This window comes from Anabrus simplex, chromosome 2, assembly GCF_040414725.1.
Source record: "Anabrus simplex isolate iqAnaSimp1 chromosome 2, ASM4041472v1, whole genome shotgun sequence".
NCBI lineage: Eukaryota > Metazoa > Arthropoda > Insecta > Orthoptera > Tettigoniidae > Anabrus > Anabrus simplex.
This window is the reverse complement of record NC_090266.1, coordinates 414593294-414614407: the sequence shown is the minus strand read 5'-3', so window position 1 is coordinate 414614407 and position 21114 is coordinate 414593294. Positions and strand designations below refer to the sequence as shown.

Here is a 21114-nt window from a genome sequence, read left to right as displayed (position 1 = left end):
CAGAATTATGCAGGGTGACCTATTGTTGAATTTTAATCAGTTTTCGGGATGAATACTCACAATTCCACCGAACATATTTTACATGACGATCTCGTACGACGTAGACATATTTCGACGCTTAAAGATAATATCCAACTAACTTTTAGTTTCACTTACCTGCAATTTTCTACAGCCTCAGAAACATGACAGGTGTTCAATATGAAAACAAGATATTTTTAACTAGATGCTTTACTATGTAGCGCTAACTCAAGAATTAAACATAGTACTATATCAATAGGCGAAAACCACCCTGCATCACAGATGATAAAATAGACTTCAATGTACATTTCTAAACATTAACCGTGTCAAACAATCAGGCTATCGTTCGTGCCAGTTAACCCCTGAGTACAATCATCTCTTATATTATTGAAAAGCCTTTATCGGACTATGGAACATTTACTAATTGCTAACCGACGCCCATAACCATAGAATATAACTATAACAGTGCACGACTGACAACCAATGAGCGACAAGGAAAAACAAATGGGCGAAAACATGAAAATCATTGCGGCAATTTCTTATCAAATATATAATTTATCGTCGTTGCGCCTCTAAATACAGTTATGTGACAATATTGACGGGGGAAATACTGACCCGCAGCACAGGGACCACTTGGAACGAAAATTCGCTGAGTTAGTTCATGTAATACTGAACTTTAGGTGAGAGAATCAAGGTTCTAAATAGTATCACATAGCGGTTTTTCTAGGCGCAACAATGATATATAAGAAAGTACTTCCTTGCTTACACCTAATCAGTCCTAACCTAGAACACTCTTAATAATATCAACTATTTTTAAATGATGCAAAGCATGATGATAGCAAGCAGATGAAGAAAAATATTATTTTAACAATTATACCAGTAATAGTTTGAATAAAATAATCGAACCTGGTGACATGAAGGTAAAATCGTATCTAAAAATAATGCATTGTAAGTACAAAAACGTTTGAGTATTAAATAGTAGATATCGGCGCCTTACTTCTAAAACCTCGTATGTCACAATGTTCTTCCTACCCATTATATTCCTTACGACTGGTGACTCCTCCCAGCCACATATTTATATGCAATCCTTCACACCTTCTTCGTAGTGTTCATTTTCCTATGCTGAGGTGTGAAGGAGAATGGACCTTACCACACAGTATTTTAGGGATGTTGTTTTCATGGCGAATTTAAGCACTCCTACAGTTTAATGTATTTAAGTTTCATTTTCCTTTACACACTACCATAGGAAAATGAACACAACGAAAATTGTTCAGATGGACTGTACATCCATATGTGGCTGAGGGGCGTTATCAGTCTTAAGGAAGAAAATGGATAGGAAGTGCATAGGGAGATACGAGGTTTTAGAAGTAAGCCATCGATATACTATTTAAAATAATGTTTCCAAAAAATATACATCTCAAGAAAGCACCAAAATATTGCCTTCAATTTAGAGGTGAAGGGAAGGAATATTACGAAGAAGAGGAATAAAATGATGTGTGAAAAGAAGAGGATAAAATACTGAAGACTAAGTAGGAAGAGGTATTTTGGGGGTCAGAACTAGAAGATGCAATCTTGTTTACCTATTATTTCAACAGAGGCCTGTTTAAAACCTGAGTTGCTAGATAATCTTCTAACGTTCACTTTTACGAGGTTACATTTTCGCGCTGCGGTAACGGTGAATGATTTCACTTAGACTGTCGTTCCGTGTGCAGGATAAACACGTAGTGGTGCAGGATCGGGTATTTTTGTATGGTCTGATAAGGTCATCGTAAAGAAGCCCACAGGTAAATCTCACGCTAGCCTTCTGTGCACAATGTAATTTTCTTCCCTATTCTACTTCTAGGTTGTAAACTCTATCGCAATAATCAACATGAGGCAATGCAAGAGATTCAACAAGAATATTCTTTAGTTTAAAAGGGAAAGTGGGTTTAAATTTACTGTGACAATGTAGCCTTCCATATACACATATATTTCGCACAGATACAGTGTGGGCAGACCGGCAAATATGTTCGTCAAATATTACGCCAACATTCCTTTCGTTTTGGCTATCCAGTATGAGAGTGCCATTGTCTCACTAAAGGAGATAAATCCATCCTCCTCACCGACTTTGAGAACTCTAGAAATAAATTTTCGTCGTCTTCTTCCTGACCTCTTCCCAATTTATGGAATCGGTATTTGACGTGGATTTGGTTCGGTTTTACTACAGAATGCTCTTCCTGTTGCAGACTCTATGGAGGGAAATTTCTGGTATTCAATATTGCGTGTTTCTGTCCGACTCCTTGGCTGAATATTCAACGTTGACGGCTTCGGTTCAGAGGGCCCCGGGTTCGATTTCCGGCCTGGTCGGGGAACTTATTCGCGTCTGATTAATTCTTCTTGCTCGGGGACCGGATATATATGTTTGTCCCGACAGTCTCCTCTTCAGAATCAGACAGCACACCACACTACCAACCACCATAGAACCACGCAATAGTAATTACATCCCTCCACATAGGGTTGGAGACAGGAAGGTCATCCGGCCATAACACAGGGCCAAATCCATATATGCGACACATTCGCACCCGCTAACCCACAAGTATGGAAAAAGCGGTTTCTCTGGTGGTCGGTAGTATGATGCGTTGTATTTAAACGAAGAAAATTATATTAAACGACCACAAACACCCACATTTAAATTTCTCGATCCGGCTGGAAACTGAACACCGGGTCCTCTGAACCGAAGACGTGTACGCTTATCATTCAGATATGAAGTTGTACCTTCAAGTAAATTATCTCATAGTTTTCGAGTATCAATTTCTACGTTATCTCAGCTTTTCAAGACCAGTACATTTAGAAGTTAATTGTTCAGAAGCTCATGGAGAAAGGGCTCGTTTTTCGATCATTATTGAGACTGAAGATGCTGCATAACAGAAACGCAATATATCAGTACCATTTACGATAGCTTCAGTAACTTAAATAGATTTTATAATTGTCCATTCGCAATCTAGATTTATTTTATCTACCATATCGTATACTTAGAACTTGCTCTTATGTAAGTCAAAGATGCCACGAGCATACGCGCCGAGGAAGCAATAGCGCGCATCGGACAATGCTCTTCCTATCAGTTAATTTATTTAAGACTGATTATACCTCTCAGCCCCGTATGGATATCGCTAAAGCTTCATATATCTCAATGTTCTTCCCACCCATTATATTCCTTAAGAATGGTCACGCCTTAAAACCACATATTTCTATGCAGTCAATGAGAACAATTTTCGTTGTGTTCATTTTCCTATGTTAACGTGTAAACGAAAATGGATCCTAACACACCGTGTTGTAGCGAAATTATTTGCATGGTGAATTTACGTATTCCTACAGTTTGATGTATTTAAGGTTCATTTCCTTTACACAGTATCATAGAAAAATGAACACAAGGAAAATTGTTCTGATGGAATATACATCCGTATGTGGCTGGGAGGCGTGGCCAGTCTTAAGGAAGATAATGGATAACAAGTGCATTGGGAGATACGAGGTTTTAGAAGTAAGCAATCGATATGCTAGTGTCTAAACGAACCTTAAGTATATTATACTATAGGAGCGAGTAAATTCGCTATGCAAAATAAACAACCCTACTGTACGATATGGTGAGGTCTATCATACTTTATACACTAGCGTAGGAAATGAACGCAACGAAAATTATTCTGGTGGACTGCATATAAATATGTGGCTGAGAGGAGTGAACAGTCTTAAGGAATATAACGCGTAGGAAGAGCATTGGAAAATACGAGGTTTTAAAAGAAAACCACCCATACTTCACAATGAATCGCTTGATAGTTCAGGGAAGTGAATTATTAAGTTTAGATGTGCCAACTGACTGGCGATCTTCATGAAAGGTTTCAACATCTGAAATAAATGGAGATTTGTGTCAAAGTGTGTGTCTGTGAACAACGAATTGGTAACTTTAATATTAGTAATCATGTGTACATGCGACTGAATTGTACTAGCCTAAATAGATTATAGGGATCACATGTGGTCCATGCCCAGGAGCAATCAAGTAAGCGACGAAATAATAGAAATTACAACATATTTGAACCATTTAAAGAGGGAAGAGGGATATTAACCCTATAAAGACATATGGCACGTTGGCGAATATTAATGGAAAACAAGAGAAACAAAACGTGTTAGTGAAATGGACATCTATATTTCAGAGAATTGTGCAGGAAAGTGATGCATAAATTATCGGATATTATAACAAGTAAGTTTTAATTTCAACTGTTAAAAAATATTACGTGAGTTAATTTCAAGAGATATTCACTAGTTCAAACAAATTGATAATATTTCTTGAAGCGTTGAGTTTGCCTTGGAATCTTTGTTATTGCGGTACATGTAAAGTAATGACTGTCTCTTATAAACTGAAGTTTTTAAATTTGTGATGGCTGGACAACTGATGCATAACATAGTTCCATTTTCCTCTAACTGTGAAGCACAGGATATCGAGGTTCTGTTGGATACGTTAGGTTATAATACGCCATTACATAGGTTACGTAGTAACATAGTTTAGTATTTTAAAGAGATCTGGAAGAAAACACCGAATATGGAAGACAAAAGCGACAGCTGGTCGAAAGCCATATCGTCGCTGCAAAGTTAAAACTGCGAATGTCACATATTGAAATGCAGTCCATGAGAACATCTTCTCTGTGTTCATTTTCCTATGCTATCTTGTAAACGAAAATGAACCATAAATACATCATCATCTAGGAGTGGGTAAATATGTCGCGCAAACATACATTCCTACAGTACAGTACAGTAAGATTTAATTTCCTTTACATGTGCGCAAACGAAAATGAACTCACCGAAAATTGTTATGATGGACTGCATATAAATAAGTGGCTGAGGGCGTGAACATTCTTACGGGAAATAATGGATAGGAAGAGCATTGTCTCATTCGCGGTTTTGGTATAGCAGCAACGATATAATATATTATTACTGATAGTTTACAGGTGACTTGAAATGAAAGAAGAAAGGTACCAGTAACAATATTTGTTTCTATACATATAAATTTAAGTAATCATAGTTTCTTCATAGGAAGGCTATAACCTTCAAAGGAGGGATCACGGAAGTTGTATCGGAGAATACAACGAAACTATCTTCGTTTTGATAATGATTGGAAACCCTTTCCAAGAATGTAGCTGTTGCTGTGCTGCAGAGTGGACAGGAGAGGGAGGAATGGGTGGGGTGGTGTAGGTTTTCCCTACGAACTTGCAAGCAATGCTGTAGTCTAACTCCCTACAATTTTTTGTGCTGTCCTCTATAGTAGATCACATTATGTGCATGGTGTGGAAGTGTGTTTATAGAGTGGGTAAGTTTGTACAGTACGGTCGTCCTCGAAGACAGACGATAAGTGAGGAACTGCTGATGGATTACTTTGGTATTTCGGAACATGCAGCTACAGGTGAGCAGCGTGTTATTGGTGAACAAATAAATAAATAGCAGTCAGAAGTAAAATAAGAAGCTGGAGTAACAGGAGTGATTACCCTCCTAATAGACGAGGAGGCATCATATGAAGAAAGTAATAGTGTTGTGACGGTGAATGATGAAGCAATGTGACTAGCGGCGTATGTGCAAGGAAGCAGCCGTTCAATCAGCCCCAAGAAAAAAATCTAGAAGGATATCTGCCTGATGCATACAAGATAAGGGTGAAACAGCCTTGAGGAAAAAGATGGTAATTTTTATCCTCCCCATCTGTGTCGTCCTGGATTGGCAATTTATATGACAACGTGTCTGAATCTTACAACAGACTTCGATCAGAAAAGGAAAATAAAGAGTAGGTCAGTGAAAGAGAACTCCGACAACAGGTCAGACCCAAGCAGCCTGCAGGATATGATAAAACTTGGAGTGCATGACCATTTCATAGCAAAGGCATGGGAAAATGCCACAATTCGTGATCGTACATTGCGAATCGTGACTATGAAATTTAAGAGTAGAATTGGACATCAAAATTCCTTGCTGTTCTTAGCTTCCATTTCGTGGGTAAAAACGTTGAAATGAAATAATAATGTCGTTTGTTGAAAAAAAAACAAAAATTTCGCAACCGATTCGCTGAAGAGGCTGCTGATATTGAACAAAGAACTCATGAATTCGTAAGTGAAATCAGATCTCTCACTGAGGGAAAAATGTCTGTCACCATATCGAGTGATAAATGTCGTCCAATCAAGAATTAATAAATAGTTGTGAACTGGACGAACAACACATTGAAGAGAAGCAAGCACACTTCTAGTGCAGTTGGATCTTTCACAAGTTCTTAGATAGTAATAATAATTCAACCAGCACGTTCTTGTATCGGAGGCCGCTGCCACTTTGCTGCAGATATGGCCAACATTTTACGAAACAAGTAATTTCTAAGCAAATTTGATAATAGGACTAAGAGGATTTAAAGGTCTTCCTAGAATGAGCAATGTGGCCAAATACACAGGGGCATGCTAAAGTTTTTCTTTTAGTTCACTGCTGTTCAGCCAACAGAGGTGATGGACTATTCAACTCTAGAATTACTCATGCCATGAAATTCATCACAAAGCAAATTCCAAAAGATGGTACAGGCATTGTACAGCCCACCGACGCTTTCTTCTTCCGTCAATACAAAACTATTGAGAAATTCATGACAGATACTATTATGGTATCTTCAGACAATTACACGAATGTGCAAAGGAAAATGAACCTTACCGTGCCGTATTGTAGGAATGTGTGTTTGCATGACGTATTTCCTCATTTGTGCAGAATAATGTATTTAATGCTTATTTTCCGTTACACTGCAGCATAGGAAAATGAGCACAACGAAAATTCTCCGCTTTTCGGGCAAAAGGTCATATCGTCGGCTTACTTCTAAAACCTCGCATGTTACAATGTTCTTCCTACCCATTTTATTCCTTAACACTGGTCACGCCTCCCAGACACATATTTATATGCAATCCATCAGAACCTTTTTCGTAGTGTTCATTTTCCTGTGCAGACGTGTAAAGGAAAATGGACCTCACAATACACTATTATAGGGATGTTGTGTTCATGGGGAATTTAAGCGCTCCCACAGTTTAACGTATTTAAGGTTCATTTTATTTACACATATCCGTAGGAAAATGAACACAACGAAAACTGTTCTGATGGACTGTACATCAATATGTGGCTGGGAGTCGTGACCAGTCTTAAGGAAGAAAATGGATAGGAAGTGCATTGGGAGATACGAGGTTTTAGAAGTAAGCCATCGATATGTTCCAATGCTCTTCCTAACCATTATTTACCTTAAGACTGCTCACGCCTTCCAGCCACATACGGTTATTCGTTGTGTTCATTTCCCGGTTTTTGCATGTAAGAAAAATAAACCTTACCGTACCGCACTCTAGGAATGTATGTTTGTATGACATTTACGCACTCCTACTGCATAACGTACCTAAGGTACATTTTCCTTTACAAACCAGCATACGAAAATGAACACAACGAAAATTCGATTGCTTACTTCTAAAACCTCACATGTTCCAATGCTCTTCCTACCCATTATATTCCTTAAGGCTGTTCACACCTCTCAGCCACATGTTTATAGGCAGTCCATCAGAATAATTTTCGTTGTGTTCATTTTCCTGTGCTAGTGTGTAAAATAAAGTAGACCTTACCTTACCGCGTTATAGGGATGTTGTTTCAAGCGAATTTGGGCACTCCTACAGTGTAATGTATTTAAGGTTCGTTTTTCTTTACACGCAGCCATAAGAAAATGAACAAAACGAAAATTGTTCTGATGGACTGCATTCCACACGTGGCTGGGAGGCGTGACCAGTCTCAAATGAAATGGCGCATTGCTTTTAGTGCCCGGAGTTTCCGAGGACATATGTTTTGCTCGCCATTTGCTGGTCTTTCGATTTGACGCCCGTAGGTGACCTGTGCGTCGTGACAAAAGTGAAATGATGATAAAGACGACACATACACCCAGCCCCGTGCGTTTTACCAATGATGGTTAAAATTCCCGACCCTTCCGGGGATCGAACCCGGGACACCTGTGATCAAAGACCAGCACGCTAACCATTTAGCCATGGAGCCCGACACCAGTCTTAAAAAAATGATGGAAAGAAAGAACATTGTGAGTTATTATCTTTTGTCCGAACAGCGACGAATTTGTTCTGATGAACCGCATATCCAAGTGTGTCTAGGAGGCGTGACTAATCTTAAAGGAAAATAATGAGGAGGAACAGCATTATCACATGAGTGATAATAGAACTAGGCCTTCGATATGGCACAGAGAGCACTTTACACCTTCAATCCTTCGTTTATTTCCAGTTCACGGCAGCAATATTATCTGATTTAACCAAATTTGCTCTTTTTCATTGCAGTTATACCAAAGACATACCAGGTGTTTTTAAAACATTCTTTAGGTATCGTCTAGAAGGTGGATTTACGGAAGAGTGTTTCCTTGAAAATGTGTTCAACCTGCTTCCATCAAATGTGCACACTGCGAGAAATGTGTATGCATAGACCACGCTTGTTTTGTTGACTTGCATATTTTTTTGTTTCTGACCGTCTATTCCTGTCAGAAAACTCTTTTGTCAATATTAATGTCTACTGGTCGCAAAAAATCATTTGTTTAATGTTAATCCGTAATGACTCCCCCAAATTCATAGCATTTTCATCGTCACAGCCACGACTGATATCTCCAGTTGTAAGAATTCATATTAGCTAAAAATTATTATATCGCCGACCTGAGTGGCTCAGACGGTTGAGGTGCTGGCCTTCTGACCCCAACTTGGCAGGTTCGATCATGGTTCAGTGAGGTGGTATTTGAAGGTGCTCAAATACGTCAGCCTCGTGTCGGCAGATTTACTGACACGTGAAAGAACTCCTGCGGGACTAAATTCCGGCACCTCAGCGTCTCCGAAAGTAGTTAGCGGGGCGTAAAACAAGTGGCATTATTATGATTATATTACCATCTGATAATGCTCTCCCCATCCATAATTTTCATTAAAACTGGTCACGCCCCCAGCCACATAGGGATATGCAGGCCATCAGTCCATTTTCGTTGTGTTCAATTTCTTATGCTCACGTGTAAAGAAAAATGTAACTTATCGTAACGTACTGAAGGAATGTATTTTAGCCTGACGTGTGAATTGTAGGAGCGCGTAAATACGTCCTGCAAACATAGAATAGACAAAGAAACTAACATCCGATGTGTCATGTGAATAGTGGGAAATAGAGTGAATTTTTAGTAACTTCAGATTAAAAAGTAGTTGACTCTAATATGAAAACGTTTCCGCCGGACAGCATTTGGTCATTTCAGTGAACTTACAATATGAGGATCTAACATTGTCACAATGCGTGGAGCATTAGCTGGGATCTATAACCGTAAATGTTTTCTCCGCGGTTTTAATCAAGTTAATCCGTGAATCTGAAGAAAGAATCAGGCAAATAGAAGGACTGGTTAGGTTGCAAAGGATGATATACAAGATATACTGGGTGAATCACCTAAAATTTTACCTCAAACATTTATGACCTGAAAGTACTATTGATGTTCTGTTTCAGAAGTACTATTGATGTTCTGTTTCCGCAGAAATGAAATGTAGCCAAGGTTTCATAATTCGTCGCTGTTCGGGCAAAAGATTGTGTCTCACAATGCTGTTCCTATCTACCATTTTCCTTAAGAGTGACCACGACTTCCAACTAGATATGGATATTTAGTCCATAAGAACAATATTCGTCGTGTTTGTTTTCCTATGCGTGTGTGCAAAGGAACATGAACCTTAACGTACCGCACTCTAGGATTGTATGTTTGCATGACTTATTTACGCAATTCTACAGCATAATGTACTTAAGGATCATTTCATTTTATTCGTAGGCATAGGAAAATGAACCCAACGAAAGTTGTTCTGATGGATGGACTGCGGAGGCAACAGGAATACATCGTTCCATATCACCTGATGCAGTATGTCCTTGTAGACAGTGTCATCTAGCTTTTCCCGGATAAAATTTCGAAAGGTCTCAAATCTGGTGAAGGGGCCGGCCAAGGTATAGGTTCCCTTCGTCTAATCCAATAATTTGGAAATAACCGGGGAAGGCAGGCTCTAGTACGTCGTTCATTATGCCCTGGACCATGCTGATTCCACACGTTCCTTCAAGCCTGCAGTGGCAGGTCTTCTAAAATCTGTGGAAGTTGCTCTGTTAGGAGGTTGAGATACGTGTGATAATCTAGTGTCCCTACTGCGAAAAATGACTTATGAGCTAATGGTTAGCTATACCACACCAAACATATAAACTCCTTGGACTATGATGATTAAGCTGACGAAGCCAACGGGGATTGTTAACGGACCAATAGTGCATATCTCGGAGGTTAACTTGACTGTGACATTTTAAATGTTGCTTCGTCACTGAACAAGATATATGATTAATCTGGTGTATCCTGTCTTGATGCACATGTACAAAAGTTAACAGAATTGTCTCAATCGTTTCCATCCAGAACTTGATGGAGAGACACGATACGGATCGTTGGCTTTCTTTTAAAACCGCGTATGTCTCAATGCTCTTCCTACCTACTACATTCCTTAGGACTAACCACGCCTCCCAGCCACATATTTACAAGGAGTCCATCAGAATAATTTTCGTTGTGTTCATTTTTCTATGCTTATGTCTAAAGGGAAATGGACCTTACCGTACCGCGTTGTAGGGGTGGTGTTCTAAAATAATATATTCTATATTGTAATAATTTTAAAATCTGTGTATGAGCTGCAAATATGAGCTTTCGGTTAGATTTCATCTGTGTGAAATTCGAAAATCAATAGCACCTTACATTTGAGAAATATTTGGGGTGGAATTTCTAGGTGATTAACCGTATATATTTAATAAATTATCTTGATAATAACCGCTGTGTTCTTACTAATTTAACTTCTCCATTTTCCCAGGTACTGGACTGTATGAATTTTAGTACCTTATGACAGTTTCGATCTTCGTTGTGACTCAGCAAGAATAAGAAAGTACGCGAGGGACTGATCATAAGAGAAACGTGAGAAGGAAACTATAGAAAATGACAAGAATGAAGAACCTTCGAAATTTTGGAAAGAAATATCTGCGGTGAAAATGTATTAATATTATTATTATTGTAATTAATATTATTATTATCATCATTTAGCTGAGAGAGTAAAAGGGAAGAACGTTGGTTGCATTCATATTTAAGCGCCCCTTGAATTTTTGTCATACGAATGAAACAAACGGCTGGTAACCTTGACGTTACACTAAGACTCAGTGTTTCTGTATATAGTTATTTCAGTGATATATGAAATAATATCTCATGCTACGTACATAGAATTCATGGAGATAGCCATATTTTTCTCCTTCGTAAGAGAGATTCATATTTCTTATTGATTTGATTCCTTATACATTAGAGCCTTTCATTCATCCTCTCCTGTACTGTTGATACATATTTGTTCTTCCTTCAATACTTTAGAGGCATATTGAATTCCTTGTCTTTCAACCCCTGACTTTCATCGTTCTTGATTTTATCGTTCATGAAAATACTGTATTCTCTCTCACCCAGGTTAATCGGATGAGCTTATAATTTTCTTTTGATATGCGACTCTTTGGTGTCTGGTATTGTATGGAAGTGGAACATTGACGATAACTAGTTCAGAAAAAAGGTGATATAAGATTTTAAAATACGGTATTACAGAAGAATGCTGAAGGTGAAATGGGTAGAGGGACTCACGAATGAAGAGATACTGAATCGAATTGGTGAGAGGAGATGGATTCGGCAAAATTTGATAAGAAGAAGTGATAAAAACGATAGGAAACATCTTAAGACACCCAGGACTTGCTCATTTGGTTTTTAAAGGAAGTTTTGTGGGTATGAAAGGTACGGGTACACCAAGGTATGAATATGGCAAGCATATTAGAGCAGATGTAGATGCAGCATTTGCGTAGAAATTAAACGGTTAGCGCAGGATAGGGTGGCATGGGGGCTGCTTAGTCGTAACTTTCAAAATATTAGTCCAGTGTAAACTTAACTGTGTTTGTTGAAACTGCAGTTGCAAAGGGGCACACCTGAAGAATCATCTTGAAGGTACTAATACGTACTGGATTTGGGGTTGAAATATTTCAAAAGAGTAACATAACTCTCATAAAAAACCCACTGGATACAAACTATGAAGCAGAGCCCTGAGACTCTTTAATAAACTTAAAAGTAGAGCAGATATCCAATGTACGTGGTTCACAAATGTGAAAAGAACTGCCATTTATGTTCCTAGAAACACTCAGAATGACAGAGTTCTCGCTAATGTGCCTAAAGGGAGAGGTATCCCGCCTCTCAAATTCTGCAATTGTCTCCACTGCAGTTCCAAATGAAGGAAAAACTAAATTACTATTCAATGAAAAGGGAATCAAGCTCAATGTACAATCATACTGCGCACATGTCCTTTCTTAGATATGTCTGGTAGAAGACGATAGTGTGCCAAACTATTGCTTTATTCACTATCTCATCGAATATAACTCAGACTGGAATACCCGCAGACGAACTGTGCAGATTGCATACCACATAATTTATGGCCACCTTATAATAAGATTTTGCCCACCATCGGCTCTCCCGAGAACGGATTCCTGTGGTAATTTTTTTAGGTATATGCTGGGACACAGCCGATTCCTTCTACCTTGTTCCCCAATTTAATTCAACTTCCTTCTTTTCATCTTCATTCCTCCATTGAGACTGGCGTCAAGAAGGGAGTACGTTCGTTAAAACATGCGTTGAAAATTCAACTCACGTCCTACCCGACCCCGTATTAGGAAACGGGGCTAAGAAATAATCCTTTGCATTGTTTAGTACGGGGTAAACTGCAAAAGGTAATTTATTACAAAACAAAACTTCTTAATAATGAGCATTGAATAAAACGGCGTTTTTAATTTGGGACCGGTTTAATATCTTCCCTTCTATGCCAAAACCATAGATGTGACAATACCCTACCTATACATTATTTTCCTTAAGGATGGTCACGCCTCCCAGCCTCATATTCATATACAGTCCATCAGAACAAATTTCGATGAGTTCATTTTCCTATGGGCGTCGTTAAAGGAAAATTATCCTTACTGTACCGTACTATAGGAATGTATGTACGAACGATGAATTTATGCACTTCTAAAAGTAATGTATTTAAGTTTCATTTTCCTTTGCATGGGAACATAGGAAAATGAATACAGCTAAAATGTTCCGATGGTCTGCATATACATATGCGGCTGGGAGGCGTGGCAAGACTCAACAAAACTAATGGATAAGAAGAGAATTGTTGATACTCTGTATTGCTCTCGTAGGGACGATATACTGACGAATGTTATCTCAGTATTGCCTGTTTGAGTGATTTATTATTCTAGTAGTCATTTTCCTTCTTACCCTGCATTCTTCTGTTAAATTTATATCCTTTTCCTTAAAAGATCAGCTTTTAAATCAGCGGTAAATTAACCATTCTATTTCAGTTCTTAGAATATTTTGATTGCGTACTGTATTATACATTTTTCGTATATATAATCTAAAACTATCCTTATGATTTAACTTCATAGCCAATCGTATTTCTTGTTAGTAGGCACCACTGTCTTTTATCCTAATCATTTATTACCTATATTTACCATTATTATTTCTTGATGTATTATTTAAATTAAGCCTATTATGTTAATTTGTATTGCAGTGCGAACTTTCTCTTATTTGGAGTCCTTAATCCTACATGGAATTGTTCATTTTTCTATATCGTCGGCTTACTTCTAAAACCTCGTATGTTACAATGTTCTTCCTACCCATTATATTCCTTAACACTGGTCACGCCTCCCAGCCACATATTTATATGCAATCCATCAGAACCTTTTTCGTAGTGTTCATTTTCCTGTGCAGACGTGTAAAGGAAAATGGACCTCACAATACACTATTATAGGGATGTTGTGTTCATGGGGAATTTAAGCGCTCCCACAGTTTAACGTATTTAAGGTTCATTTTACTTTACACATATCCGTAGGAAAATGAACACAACGAAAACTGTTCTGATGGACTGTACATCAATATGTGGCTGGGAGGCGTGACCAATCTTAAGGAAGAAAATGGATAGGGAGTGCATTGGGAGATACGAGGTTTTAGAAGTAAGCCATCGATATGTGCCATACTTTATGTTCGTCATTCAGTCTGTGTTTTGTTAAAAATTTATTGCATTATTGTGTTAGGAGGTATATCTCTAACGTTTACAAATTAACTCGTGAAAATCTTTTTGGTATAGTTTGAGCATTGTAACTCGGCTTGAATTTTGTTTTATTCATTATACGATAAATAAATAAATAAATAAATAAATAAATAAATAAATAAATAAATAAATAATAAAGGAATGAAATAAATAGAATAGTTTCACTGTCTAACAATTATTGTTAACAAGTTTCATGGAAACTAATGCAATGTGGAGCTTTACATTTTTATTAACATAATGTAATTTTCTTGAAAAAGAATGGGTTCTTGATAGTGTACTGTAAATTAATTAAACATAGTTCTCATGAAATATTTTAAAAACTCTAATTTACGATAAATAAATGACGCCATATTATTATTTACACTTCATTAAGGGACTATTAATGTACATTCAGTTCATTTTTAACCATGTATACTCTTTTCAACGGTGTAAACATTAATGTTATACGTTTCATAAAGTTGAGCATATGTAAAATTGTGCCATTTTTTGTCCGCTATGTATGTTTCTATAACATGATTTCCAGGCAAATTGATTCTTCAATGGTGTTTAGAAACCGTTACACAATTACTGATCCTTTATCGTAAGTAAATATGTTTTTAAATATTATGCTTTACACTATAAAGAGCAGCTGGTCTCATAATTCGGTTGAAATATGAAGTTGAAATGTAAATTATAATGTAAGTAATGCCTAAACTCTAAATCGATGAAATGCCTAACTTGCATTTTGTTTCGAATTAATGGTCGTATATAGTCAAAATGTGTAAGATTATGACAAACGATTGCAGGCGGAAACAAGTTTTAGTGAAAAAATCATATCTGTAACGATTGTGAAAAACCGGGTAACTGACAATGCACCTCCTAACCATTATTTTCCTTATGACTGGTCACGCCTCTCAGCCACGTACGGATACGCAGTCCATCAGAACATTTGTCCTTGTGTTCACACACCTATGCCGACGTGTACAGGAAAATGGATCTTACATGAATTATACTGTAGAAGGGAATCATGCATACTTTTCTGCAGCAGGCCTATGCTACAAGGAATGTAGGCTAAAATTCATTTTCCTGTACACATAAGCATGTGAAAATGAACACAACGAAAATTGTTCTGATGGACTGCATATCTGTACGTGGCTGAGAGGAGTGAACGGTCTTAAGGAATGTAGTGGTTAGGAAGTGCATTGTCAGTTACCCTGTTTTCCACAATCGTTACAGATATTTCCCTTCGAATGCATTCAAAAAGTAACATGGCCTGCGTATTACTATGAAATCTCCCGAAATGAACACTCGGTAATTTTCGTAATTCTTTAACTAATAATCGTAAAAATTCGTAAGTGTTTCATAGTTAACGAAAAGGTGCATTTACATCATTTCTAACAAACGAGACTTCCAGGACAGATGAAATGCTTTCTACCAAGTGTATTATTGTGTATCGCGCGAGGTGATCTGATCGGCTAAATCAATTAGCTCATAAAATGACTACCGCGCGAGATATTTAATTATGTTTTCAAATTATTTTTTTGTACGACCAACCTACTAACGCACATATACCTGGTTCTCATGACTTGCAACCACCCTTTATAGGTGGGTAATATAAATCCTACGGCAATAAATGGTTAGCACTACAAAGAGAAAATGCTAAAATAATGAACTTATACCTATTTGACCACTTGATAGAGGCAAACTTACTTATGAAATATGTTCTCAGAAATGGGGCCGATAAGAAATATAATAATATTAAGTAGACAAAGGAAGCATCTTCCTTGATAAGTGTTAACTCAACTTGAAATTTTGTACTGATATTAAGTTGTTCAGTTATAAAATGTACACCAATAAACGATATTTGACATTCAATTTTAAAGGCTCAGATTAAATAAGCTGAATATAAATTAATGAATTGTAGATAATAATAAGGCGTCATTTATCTATCGCAAATTAGAAATTTTGAAATATTTCATGACAACTATGTGTAATTAATCTACATTATACAGAATCCATTATGTTTTATGAAAATTACATTATGTTAACAAAGATGTAATGCACCACATTACATTAGTTTGCATGAAAGTTGTTAAAAATAATAGTTAGACAGTGAAAATTTTATGTATTTACTTTATTCCTTTATTTATGTGCGTATTTATTTATTTGTTTATTTATTTATTTATTTACCTATCGAATAATGAATGAAACGTGATTCTCGCCCAGTTACAATGCTCAAACTATACCAAAAAGATTTATCGAGTTAATTTGTAAGCGTTAAGGATATACATCCTAACACAATAATCTAATAAATACATTTGTAACTAATCACAGACCGAATGCCAAACATACTGTATGGAAAATATAGAAAAATGAACAATACAATTTAGGATTAAGGACTCCAAATAAGGGAAAATTGGCACTGCAATACAAAATTAACATAATAATTGAAATAATAAATTAAGAAATAAAAATGTTAAATATAGGTAATGAATTATTAGGATAAAATACAGTGGTGCTTACTAACAAGAAATACAATTGGCTATGAAGTGAAATCATAAGAATAGTTTTAGACTATATATACGAAAGGTATATGATACAGTACGCAATAACATTATTCTAAGAACTGAAATAGAATGGTTAATTTACCACCAATTTAAAAGCTGACCTATCAAGGAGGAGGAAATAAATTTAACAGAAGAATGCAGGGTAAGAAGGAAAATGACTACTAGAATAATTAAATCACACAAACAGGCAATATTGAATTAACTTTAATCAGTATATCGTCCCTACCTGATTATCAACAGTACACTTATTATCCATTATTTTTGTTAAGATTTACCACACCTCTCAGCCGCATATCGTGAGCAATACAGAGTATCAAAAATACTCTTCCTATCCATATCGTCCTTTAAGAACCAATACCGCGTATCTGACAAAGCTGTTCCTTTCTAATACTTTCCTGTTCAAGCCTCCTTGTAACATACGGACATGCAGTCCATCAGAACAATTCATGTTATGGTCATTTACCTATACGTTGTGTAAAGGAAAATGAACCTTACCGTACAGAAATGTACCATATGTTTGCATGACGCATATGCGCACTCCTACAGTATACTCTATTCAAGGCTCAGTTTCCTTTCTACTACAGTATAGAAAAATGGACACAACATAAATTCCCCTGATGGTATGAATATCCACAAGTAGCTGCGAGGCTTTACCAGTCCTAAAGAACATAATGGATAGGAAATGCATTGCCAGATACGCGGTATTAATCCTTTAGGGACGATATGTATATGCAGACCATTAGAACAATTTTCGCTGTGTTCATTTTACTATGTTCTCGTGTAAAGGAAAACAAAATGCATTATCCTGTAGGAGTACGTAAATACGTCCTCCAAACATACATTCCTACAATGCGGTACGGTCTGGTTCATTTTAATTGGCACCTTAGCACTGAAAAATGGACACAACGAAAATTGCTCTGATGGACTGCATATCCACATGCGGCTGTTAGGAGTGACCGGTCTTAAGGAAAATAATGGATAGGAAGAGCATTGTGAGATATGACCTTTTGCCCGAACAGTGACGAATTGTTCTGATGGACTGCATATCCATATGGAGCTGGGAGGCATGCCCAGCCTTCAGAAAAATAACGGAAGGTAAGTTCGTTGTTAGATATGTGGCATTGTTTCTTAACCCTCTATATATATACGTATATGCAAACACTGTATTCTTTCCATTAGAAATTATTTCACTGCGAAGAACTGAACACATAACTTTGAAACTCATTTTCTAATTCATCCAAACTCAGAAGGTCTCTCAAAGGTTCTTGGTGAATAGGAAAGAAAAAGTAGAAACATTTTTACTTGATTCGGTTAAAATTATTCTGAAGGAGAGACGATGTGGTCAATAACGCTTTTTTTTCAAATATTGCTCCAATGATGCTGTGCGCTGACATGATAGTTTAGTGGAGGATTTTATGTAGCTTACGGTACAGATTTTGCCATCGTTGCAACTATAAAAATCACCATTTGACATATTTCAGCTTAGAACTCTGACCAGAAATATTCTGTCATCTAAGGTTCAGTATTGCATGAACCACATTAATGGATTATTTTCTAAGTCATACATGCGCCGTGGACTATAATTTATCTGATAACATTGTCAAATAGCGGTATTTTGTGGCAAAACGGTGGTGTATCTATTTTTATGGATAATAGAGTTTAAATTATATTCATCCAATTGAAGAGAATTTTACGACATTTTCAAAACTTCCTGTCATTTTGTGTTATATCGTCGGCTGTCCGGCTTCATGGCTAAATGGTTAGCGTGCTGCCCTTTGGTCACAGGGGTCCCTGGTTCGATTCCCGGCAGGTCGGGAATTTTAACCATCATGGGTTAATTTCGCTGGCACAGGGGCTGGGTGTATGTGTCGTCTTCATCATCATTTCATCCTCATTACGACGCGCAGGTTGCCTACGGGTGTCAAATCGAAAGACCTGCACCTGGCGAGCCGAACATGTCCTCGGACACTCCCGGCACTAAAAGCCATACGCCAATTCATTTCATTTTTCATATCGTCGGCTTACTTCTAAAACCTCGTATGTTACAATGTTCTTCCTACCCATTATATTCCTTAACACTGGTCACGCCTCCCAGCCACATATTTATATGCAATCCATTAGAACCTTTTTCGTAGTGTTCATTTTCCTGAGCAGAGGTGTAAAGGAAAATGGACCTTAACTTGCAGTATTGTAGGGAAGTTGTCTTCTTGGCGAATTTAATCACTCCTACCGTTTGACGTATTTAAGGCTAATTTTGCTTTACACGTCACCACAGAAAAATGTACACAACGAAAATTGTTCTGTTCCATATCTGGCTGGGAGGCGTGAACAATCTTAAGGAAGAAAATGGATAGGAAGTGCATTGGGAGATACGAGGTTTTAGATGTAAGCCATCGATATACAATGACAATGCTCTTCCGACCTATTGTTTTCCTTCGAACTGGTCACGCCTCCCAGCCCCACATTGATATGAAGTCTATCAGAACAATTTTCATTGTGCTCATTTTCCTATACCGTCGTGTAAAGGAAAATTAACCGTACCGTATGTTTGCATGACGTATTTGCTCACTCGTACTGCAATATGTACTTGAGGTGGCATTTATTCATGGAACCATTCCAGCATGCGTCTGAAATCAAGCAATAACACATTTTTTGTACTAAATTCCTTCCTCTGAAAGTACGAAGACATTCATTACGACTCTTTTTTTTTAATTAGTGACAAAGTAATCGATGTGTTAAATGTTCTAAGAAAGATGGGTGGCAAATCATTCTCCAATGTGGTAATTTATAGTGAATACGTAAAAGTTACAAAATGCACTTAGTGGCTATTTCTGATGAGGTTCTCTTACGTCATTTGGAACAAAGTATTTCATATCTGTCAGCCTCCATCATCCAGTCATCATTATCAAAATAAAATGTGAGAAAATGTAATGACATACTTGCTTTGTCAAGGAAGGTCTCAAACATGAGTCTTTTGGTAGTAGGATGATGAATAATATACGCATATACATTTTGGGTAATATACTTTATAACATTTATTATATTCACACTGTAAGTCTATTCGTACTTCAGGTGTAGCCGAATATAATTATATTTGTAATAAGTGAATTGCTACACAACAATGAATTGCTTTTTTAAATTAATATATATATGTAGCTATGCCAGTTTCGTACAGTAGAAGTAAGTCTGCCTCAATTTCATCACCTAAGGGAATGAAAACACAAGTTGGTTGGCATTTGAACACAGCTTCTTATCATCAGATCCCTTTCGACTATTTGGTGGACAATAGACGGGGCAGCTCCAGTCTTGAACCTCCGGCACGCCAACAAGCCTGCTACGTCTGAAACAAGTAGAAAACACAGAATGCCATGTGTTAGCCCATTGTAATCACTTAAAATACTTTTAACATAAAACAATTTATTTATATTTCATACAGAAATTTACGAAATTTAAGTTTCATTCCGTGCTTGAAACAGTCAATAATTTACATTTCAGAGTGAGGATTTTCCAAATTCCTGTTTATTTATAAGGGTAAGAAAGATAAGTTTTGTAATGCATATTATAACTAAAATAAATTATTGCTAAGTTGAGGAAATATTGAGGTATATAAACTGAATTCGTCGCCGTTCGGTAGAAAGGTCATATCTTCCAATGATCTTCCTATGCATTACTTTCCACTGCAACATATGGATATGTAATCCATCATAACTTATACTCGCGTGTAAAAAAAATGCTTACAGTACTGCACTATGGGAATATATCGTCGCTGGAAAGGTAAAAGGTTGTATTCCACAAAGCTCTTCCTATCAATTATTCTCCTTAAGACTTTTCACGCCTCCCAGCCACATATGGATACGCAGTCCATCAGAACAATGTCTGCTGTGTTCGTTTTCCTATGTCGACGATTAAACGAAAATGAACCTTACATGCATTGTACACTAGGAGTGCGTAAATACGTAATGCAAACGTACATTCCTACAGTACGGTAGTGTAAGGTTCATTTTCCTTTACACATGGGCATAGGAAAATGAACACAACAAAATTTGTTCTGGTGGACTGCATATCCATACGTGGCTGGGAGGCGTGACCAGTCTTAAGGAGAATAATTGATAGGAAGAGCTTTGTGGAATACAACCTTTTACCTTTCCAGCGACGATATGTTTGCATGACTTGTTTATGCACTCCTACAGTATAATGTAATTAAGTTTTCTGGTGAGGTTCTGTTACCTCATTGTGCTACATATTTTGAAAAACCTATTTCATATCTGTCAGCCTCCAACATCCAGTCATCATTATCATAATAATTGGAAATATAAATTCTATGAGATTTATACTGGGAAAAT

The 21114-nt window shown here is 37.1% G+C and overlaps 1 long non-coding RNA gene across 2 annotated transcripts in view; it reads right to left on the bottom strand.

The window, feature by feature from the left end:
• Positions 1–19736: 19736 nt before the first annotated feature.
• The window catches only part of LOC136862871 (uncharacterized), a 323501-nt gene continuing 322123 nt past the window's right edge, over positions 19737–21114 (bottom strand). For both annotated transcript variants that reach the window (XR_010859083.2, XR_010859084.2), the window contains exon 3: positions 19737–20111. This is a non-coding gene — a long non-coding RNA (uncharacterized lncRNA). The remainder of the gene's footprint in view (positions 20112–21114) is intronic.